Source organism: Monodelphis domestica, chromosome 6, assembly GCF_027887165.1.
Source record: "Monodelphis domestica isolate mMonDom1 chromosome 6, mMonDom1.pri, whole genome shotgun sequence".
Taxonomy (NCBI): Eukaryota; Metazoa; Chordata; class Mammalia; order Didelphimorphia; family Didelphidae; genus Monodelphis; species Monodelphis domestica.
The window spans coordinates 230,861,102-230,869,705 of record NC_077232.1 but is presented as its reverse complement, the minus strand read 5'-3'; the positions used below and the strand labels follow the sequence as shown (position 1 = coordinate 230,869,705).

The window sequence follows — 8,604 nt, the reverse complement described above, 5'->3', positions numbered from 1 at the left end:
ATAGAAAGAGTCACAAAATGTAAAATAAATAATTTTGACTACATCAAATTAAAAAGTTTTTGTACAAACAAAACCAATGCAACCAAAATTAGAAGGGAAGCAACAAATTGGGGAAAATCTTCATAACAAAAACCTCTGACAAAGGTCTAATTACTCAAATTTATAAAGAGATAAACCAGTTGTACAAAACATCAAGCCATTCTCCAATTGAAAAATGGGTAAGGGACATGAATAGGCAGTTTTCAGTTAAAGAAATCAAAACTATTAATAAGCACATGAAAAAGTGTTCCAAATCTCTGATAATCAGAGAGATGCAAATCAAAACAACTCTGAGGTATCACTTTACACCTAGCAGATTGGCTAACATGACAACAAAGGAAAGTAATGAATGTTGGAGGGGATGTGGCAAAGTTGGGACAATAATTCATTGCTGGTGGAGTTGTGAATTGATCCAACCGTTCTGGAGGGCAATTTGAAACTATGCCCAAAGGGCGATAAAAGACTGTCTGCCCTTTGATCCAGTTGGGTTTGTACCCCAAAGAGATAATAAGGAAAAAGACATGTACAAGAATATTCATAGCTGTGCTCTTTGTGGTGGCAAAAAAATTGGAAAATGAGGGGCTGCCCTTCAGTTGGGGAATGGCTGAACAAATTCTGGTATATGTTGGTGATGGAATACTATTGTGCTCAAAGGAATAATAAAGTGGAGGAATTCCATGGGGACTGGAATGACCTCCAGGAAGTGATACAGAGTGAGAGGAGCAGAACCAGGAGAACATTGTACACAGAGACTGATACACTGTGGTATAATCAAATGTAATGGACTTTTCCATTAGTGTCAATGCAATGTCCCTGAACAACCTGCAGAGATCAAGAAGAAAAAAAAACACTACCCACAAGCAGAGGTCAAACAGTGGGAGCAAAAACACCGAGGAAAGGCAACAGCTTGACTACAGGGTTGGAGGGGATATGATTGAGGAGAGACTCTGAATGAACACCCTAATGCAAAAACCAATAACATGGAAATGATTTCGGATCTAGGACATATGTGATACCCAGAGGAATCACGCATCACCAATAGGAGGGGTGGTAGGGGGTGGGGAGGAAAAGAAAATGATTTTTATTTCTAATGAATAATGTTTGAAAATGACCAAATAAAATAATGTTTAAAGGGGGGGGGAATAAACTGGAGGAAGAGGGAAAAAATAAAAATAAAAGTAAAGTGTTAACTAAAAAAAAAAGAATCAATATGAAGTATTTCCAGAGCAGAAGAGTGGTGCTAGGCAATGGGGATTAAGTGCCCAGGGCCACAGAGCTAGGAAGTGTCTAAGGATAGATTTAAAACCAATACCTCCCATTTCTAAGCCTGGATCTCTATCCACTGAACTATCTAGCTGCCCACACCTCTTTTAAAATATCCACCAATCAGGACTGCCAGCAGAGGTCTAAATGATGTACTTGTCAGGCCAGTCAGAAGTAAGGTAAAATTCTGTTAAAATTCTCTGTCAGTTTCTTGTTCTTTATCTTTATGAGCCACACATGATTGATCCTCCTTTATTAATACATTGAATTAATAAATGATGCTATATTTGGAGAAATGGCCTAATTTTATTTATTGTTAAGAATCTGGGCACTACAGTAACTTTGGGAAAAGAAACCTTGACATCTTAGAATTTATCATATAGAAGGAAGGGAAAACTGGTCATAGCCTAGCATGCACCCTAAGCCAGGGAATAACAATATCAAAAAGCTTAGAGAGGCTCTCAGCTCTTCTCCCAAGCTTATTGCCAGGATCTTCTGCTGTAGTCGCATCCCTTAGACAAGATGGTGAAAGTTGGAGTCAATGGATTTGGTCATATTGAATGCCTGGTGACAAGGGCAGCATTCAACTCCAGTGGAGTAGAAGTTGTGGTCATCAATGACCCCTTCATTGACCTCAACTATATGGTTTCCATGTTCCAATATGATTCCACCAATATCAAATTCAAGGGCAGTGTAAAGGCAGAGAATGGAAAGTTGGTGATCAATGGAAAAGCAATTACCATCTTCCAGGAGTGGGATTCTGCCAACATTAAATGGGGAGATGCTGGAGTCAATTACGTTGTGGAGTCCACTGCCATTTTTACCACTATGGAAAAGGCTATGGTTCACTTGAAGGGTGGAGCCAAGCAGGTCATTATCTCTGCCCCCTCTGGTGATGCCCCAATGTTCATGATGGAGGTGAACCATGAGAAATATAATAATTCCCTCAAGATTATCAGTAATGCCTCTTGCACTACCAACTGCTTGGTCCCCTTAACCAAGGTCATTCATGACAACTTCATCATTGTGGAAGGTCTCATGACCACAGTCCATGCCATTACTGCTACCCAGAAGACAGTAGATGGCCCCTCTGGCAAGCTGTGGCATGATGGGCATGGGGCTGCCCAAAATATCATCCCTGCTTCCACTGGTGCTGCTAAGGCTGTGAGCAAGGTCATACCTGAACTGAATGGGAAGCTCACAGGCATGGCCTTCCATGTTCCTATTCCCAATATGTCCATGGCGTATCTGACTTGCCGCCTGGAGAAAATTACCAAATACAAGGATTAAGAAGGTAGTGAAGCAAACTGCAGAGGGATCCTTAAAGGGCATCTTGGGCTACACAGAGGACTAGGTTGTATTCTATGACTTTAACAGTGACACCCACTCTTTTACCTTTGATGCTGGTGCTGGCATTGCCCTCAATGACCATTTTGTCAAACTCATTTCTTGGTATGACAATGAGTATGGTTACAGCCACTGTGTAATAGACCTCAGGATGTACACGGCCTCCAAGGAGTAAAGTGAAAATCCGTGGATCTTCATCCCCAACCAAAAAAGAGAGTAGTTCCACCACTGGGGAGCCCACATCCATAATAACCTATGTCCCTATGCTGGGGATCCCATGCTCCATTCACATGCCTGCCCTGAAGCACTCCTATAATGGGGGAGAGGAGTATAGAGTCGTATCTTGTGTACCATCAACAAAGTCATCACATTAAATGCAAAAAAAAAAAAAGCTCAGAGAAAGAATTGGGAGGATTCAATGGCCTCAAAATCTTCAGGGAATGGTGCCTACTGAAGGGTGTTAGGGTCTTAAGAACAGAAACATGACAAAAGTTCATTCTAATGAGAAGAAAATTTCTAGATATTAGAAACAAGAACAAGATGACTGGGAATAAATACAAAAGAATGGCATGACTGCGTGAATAGTTTTAGAATTTTGATTAAAGCTCAGAACAAGTTGAAGCTCATAATAAATACTTGGGACAACAAAAATGCTTTTTTAAAAACTAAGCTGAGAGCAGGAGAAATATTAAATAAGGCACATGATTGATGCTTGGAGATACGAACTGCCTATTGGACATTTTGAAGTCGATTTCCCATAGGCATCTCAAACTCATCATGCTCAAAACAGAACTCATTATCTTTCCCTGGAAAGCTCCTACTCTTTGAACTTACCTGTTAATAAAACATTATCCTTTGACATACTCATGTTTCACAACTTTGGAGTGATGCTTTTCATCTTACTGTCCACAGCATCTCTTGCATGCCCTCTTCTCTCTACCTACATGCCCAACACCCTAGTTCAGTCCCTCATCATTTCTCACCTGGAACTTTTCAATAGCCTTTCCCTTCCTCAAGTCTCTCTCTCCTCTAATCTATCCTCACAGCTGCCAAAGTAATTTTTCTGAAATGAAAGCCCACTTCACTTCAATAAAATCCAATGGCTCCCTATTACCTCTGGGATCAAATGCAAATTTATCCTTTTGGCATTTAAAGTGTCAACCTGAAGAAACCCAGAACTACCAATGTAGTTAATAGAACAAGTTTTTAATCAGAGCAAGGAAGACAATGCTCTTCTGGCCACCACACAGAGCCATACACATACCCTAGAGTGCCAAACTCTGGGAACATTGTGTCTGGGGAAAACACCAAGAATGAGAATTTCCTTCAAACTAAAGAACTTGTGGTCTTATATATATTTTAGGGAGTATAGGAAAGGAAGGACCATTGATCTGCTTACATACAGGATAGAGAGGCTAGAATACCGAGGAGAGGTCCAGATACAATAAGAGAAACTAAGAAGACAAAAAGGGTACTTGAGGATTTCATAAAACAAGGTTGTCAAAAGCTATTCAAAATCTGGTTCCAATTTGCTTTTCCCGACTTTCTAAACATTACTCTGCATCACATACGTGATGGTTCAACCAAACTTACCTTCTTACTGATCCTTACTATTAAGGAGAAAATAGATTTGTAGGTTTAATTAAGAGTTTGGTAAACGTGAATCCTGTCAGACTGTCAGACTGCCTTGGGTGGTGGGAATTTTAGATTTTCTCCATTTTGCTTAGTCTAGCACCCAGAAATGTATACGCCCACACTTAAGGATTAAGTGTTGGGGAGGAAGGCTTATGACTGGCATGTGCTAGCAAGTGACAAATCAGAAACAACTGACTGACCCTTGGGCTGTCCTAAACCAAGCTTAAGTCTCCATTGGCACATGGAAGTGATGTAAAGAACAGTCTATATATAATTTCACATCACTTCCTGTGGGGAGGGAGCTTTGGCGGGGTTGATCCTGGAACTCGAGCCTGGAGGAGCTCCTCAGATGGCTTCCTTTAGATGGTCACGTGGTCACAGACTGACTCCCCTTTCCCTTGGCTTTCTGGGGAGGCCCCTTTGGCCAAGGCCTCTGAATTCCTGCCTGGCTCAGCCCAGGTTGGAACAGTTTAAATTCTCTTTCTCTCTCATTCTTAATTTCTTCCTTCAAATTGTAAATAAACCACCATAAAATTCCATTCTGACTTGAGTGTTTCATTGGGATTTAGAAATTAAATCCCTGGTGACCAACTAAATTTATATTCAGTCTCAACCCTAAATTTACCCTTAACATTTGAACTTTGAGCTAAGGTCCTGCTTAGGAATTCTGTGAGACCCGAGGAGTTGGAAATTCTGTTAAGGCCAACTGTCTCTGTCTCTGTCTCTGTCTCTTTCTCTATCTGTCTGTCTGCCTGTCCCTCTCTCTCTCTCTCTCTCTCTCTCTCTCTCTCTCTCTCTCTCTCTCTCTCTCTCTCTCGTCTAGAGAGGAGGCAAAAACTTTGGCTCTTGGGAATGCCTCGAACTGGAGTGATATTTTTGGAAAGAAGAGAAGTTGAAAGCTTTTAGGAAGAGCTGTGAAAGGGAAAGAGCATTTAGAAGAAGGAAATCTGGTTTTTGTTCCTCTGTGGTTACAGAGTGGAGCAGTCTGGCCTTGGCCATTTCAAGTCAGAAACCGTTGGCCAAAAAACCCCCACTGACTAGAAGCTGGAGAAATTTAAGTGAACAACTATACAGAAACAATAATTTATAATATATAAGAATAATAATTATTAGAAATAGGATTAGATAGTCAGAAATTGGGTTAAGGTTGTGATAAGGAGAGAGAGAGAACAGATCTGATTTTTATAAGATGGAAGAGGTTCTCGTGAGAGACCTTGACTTGGGTGTGATTTGAATTAGTCCCCTCCTTTTTAGACTTAGGGATGTCTATCCTTATATTCCTTTAACCTCTTAAATCCTTATAAGACTTAATAAATAGAGGGTTTGTTTTTACCTGCTGCCTCTACAGTTTGTCAGTCCTTATCCCTCACTGTTCTTCTCAGCCAATAGCAACATCATTACAAAGTTTGGCCAGCAGACCCTTCTTATCAACAAACAGATACAGTTTCAGAATTTCCACAACAGTTCATACTGAATACCTTATCTCCTGTTTCTGCTTTTATGCTGGCTGTCCCCCATGTCTGGAACAACCTTCTATGTGGTCTTTCTTAATTCCCACCTCACCACTGTCTTCTCCCTGCCACCCCCAATTATTTTATTTTTATTTTGTATATACTTATCTATTCCCTGTTCCAAATGTCTTTCTTACAGAGCTTAAAGACACTGTGAACATTTCATTACATGATCACAAGAGCATGAGGAGAAAAAGCAGCTTAGGTAGCAGATTCAAAGAATCAGATGAAAAACTCATTTGATGCAAAACACCTTTCCCTCTAAAGTCAGGGAAAAGGTATATGTTTTGGATCTATGAAGAGTTTGTGGAGAAAGTAGAGAGGAAGCAAGTGAGGATTGATTCCTTTGTTCATTATTATAGATGAGTAGGTTAAATAAAAAAATTTATCTAGGACAAGGGTGAAGATAATTGTTATACTATGTTCTGGTTACACCATATCTGTATACACATACATATACATAACATCTGACATTTACACAGCACTTCATTTTTCACTACAGTTTAACTTTTTCATTTAATTTTTATTTAATTTTTTTCTAAACTAAATTTAAACAAAAAATTTTAATGGTCTTTAACAAATTTTTAGTTCCAAATATATATATTTATTTGAGTTCCAAGCTATCCCTTCTTTCCATCATCTATTCCTGAGAAGACAAGCAATTTGATATAAATTATACATGTGTAGTCTATGCAAAACATTTACATATTAGACATGTTGCAAAAGAAAATGCATATCAAAAGAATAATAGTCTATAATGCTGCTACACTTAGAAATGTATGTGTTCATGTTCTGTGTCTAAAACACACCAGCTGGATGACCATGAGCAAGTCATTTAATCTCTGTCTATGGGGGAATCTCTAAGATTGAGTAGATTTTCCTCAGGTTGAATACCCTCCCCCCCAAAAAAAAAACCTAAAAAGTTTGCTCTAAAGAATTGGTTGGACAGAAAAACCCATGAAGCTGAAGTCAATTTTACTTTCACAGTCACCCCTTTTTCTTAACTCATTTAGTCACTTTAAATCAGGCTTTATCATTTCCCACTATCCTTGGGACTATCAAAGTCATCTAATTAGTCTCTTTCCACACAATCTCCCCTCTTCAATCTCTTTACCATATACCTTCAAAAAAATCAGAGCTGTGCTGGAGCCACTTCTAACCAACCTTCTGCAAGGCTATGATTAAAATTTCAGTGTGAGCATTTACATCTCAGAAATCTGCAGGTGCTACAAGTTAGGGTTGAATTGGTATTTTTAATTTTCTAGACTAGTGGTATCAAACTCAAATAGAAAGGAAGGCATTTATAGTGTGATTATAATTTAGATACTTAAGTATAATTATACTTTCTAAATTATACTTTTACTTATTTTGTCAAATATTTCCCAATTACATTTTATATGATTTGAGCCATACTTGGGAATGTTGTGGATAGCACATTTGACACCTCTGATCTATCTTGACTTAATTAAGAAAGTGTTAATAATGTAGATTAAACTTAAAAGTGTGTGAAATCATAGCCCCCTTGTTAAACACCTGTATTGCTTTATATACATTGTTTGAGTTTAGCAGGAGTGTAGCAGAAAGTTTAGGGAATGAAGTTATCATTAGCCTGGAGGTCTAGTGTCTATAGGTTATTATTCTTATTAATAACCAGCACTAATACAGTTCTTTTAATGTTTGCAAAGTGCTTTACATCTGTATAATTTTCATAAAATCCAAGATTTAAATTTTTTTTGAGAAAAATTTCAGGAAAAAAAGCTCACTAACTCCCCAAATAAAGAAAATGAACTGTTCAGAGAAAGTGCCATAAAGAAACCTATACCATATTAGAAGATCCATAATGAACTTTGGGGTGTAATTGATTGAACTGAAGGGGTAGATAGAACACATTTATTTTGAATGTAAACTCTTATGCCAAAGGGAACTGCTTCCTAATTGACTTGTTGTCAATGTACCTAGAAAACGTTCATTTTGCTCTCTCTTTCTCTTCTATTTTCCTCGTATTTCCAACTATTTTTGTTTCTTCTTAGAAAAGTACAATATTGTATGCACCTGTAGCTGGAAGATTTCTAGAGGTATAAGCTTGTTATGTTAAATGATTCATTGGGGAGACTTGTCTCCCAAAGAATCACAGGGGGATTTTGTGAATAATGACTCAAACTTTCTTTGTCTATCAATCAGCAATTTTTAAATTAATCAGTCAAAAACTTAAATACCTCTATTTAACACTAAGTAAGAGAGTTTACGTCACTCACTAAAATGGGTAACAACTCCAGAGGCCACTGACCCACCCCTGGACAGTACTAGGCAAATTGAAAGACTACAATTGGTTCCCGTAAAGTGGAGGAAGGGACAGGAAGTGATGTCCTGAACTTCCTGTTGAGGAGACCTTTGGCTTCACTTTGGGGACTTTGGCTCTTGGACAGCTTCTTGGAGGACTGCTCTTGGATCTTCTTCTTTAGACTTTGGTGTTAAAGGACTTCACCTTGGGAAGTAGCTGCTCTTCCTTTCCTGGCTTCTGGAGAGATTGGTTCCAGGGAGGCCTTCCTTTCCTGGAGGAATTTGCATTGGTAGAACCCTTGCTGAGGACACCACCAGACTTCTGGCTGAGAATTACCAGAAAATCCACGTGGGGACAAGGGATGTGGTGAAGTCCTGCTGGGGCTAAGCCCCACACTGGAGTAGAGCTTAGGGTAATAGACGAGATAATTCTCTACCTTCTTCTTAATTTTCCCACTTTCACTCTTTCTACTTCTTTGTAAATAAAACTAGTAAAGGTCATTTTGACTTTAGTTGTAATATCTTTAAA

General features: G+C 38.8%; 1 pseudogene; it reads left to right on the top strand.

Annotated features, from left to right (window-relative positions):
- Nucleotides 1-1,818: 1,818 nt before the first annotated feature.
- LOC100012613 (glyceraldehyde-3-phosphate dehydrogenase-like) lies at nucleotides 1,819-2,824 on the top strand (annotated as a pseudogene).
- Nucleotides 2,825-8,604: the final 5,780 nt, after the last annotated feature.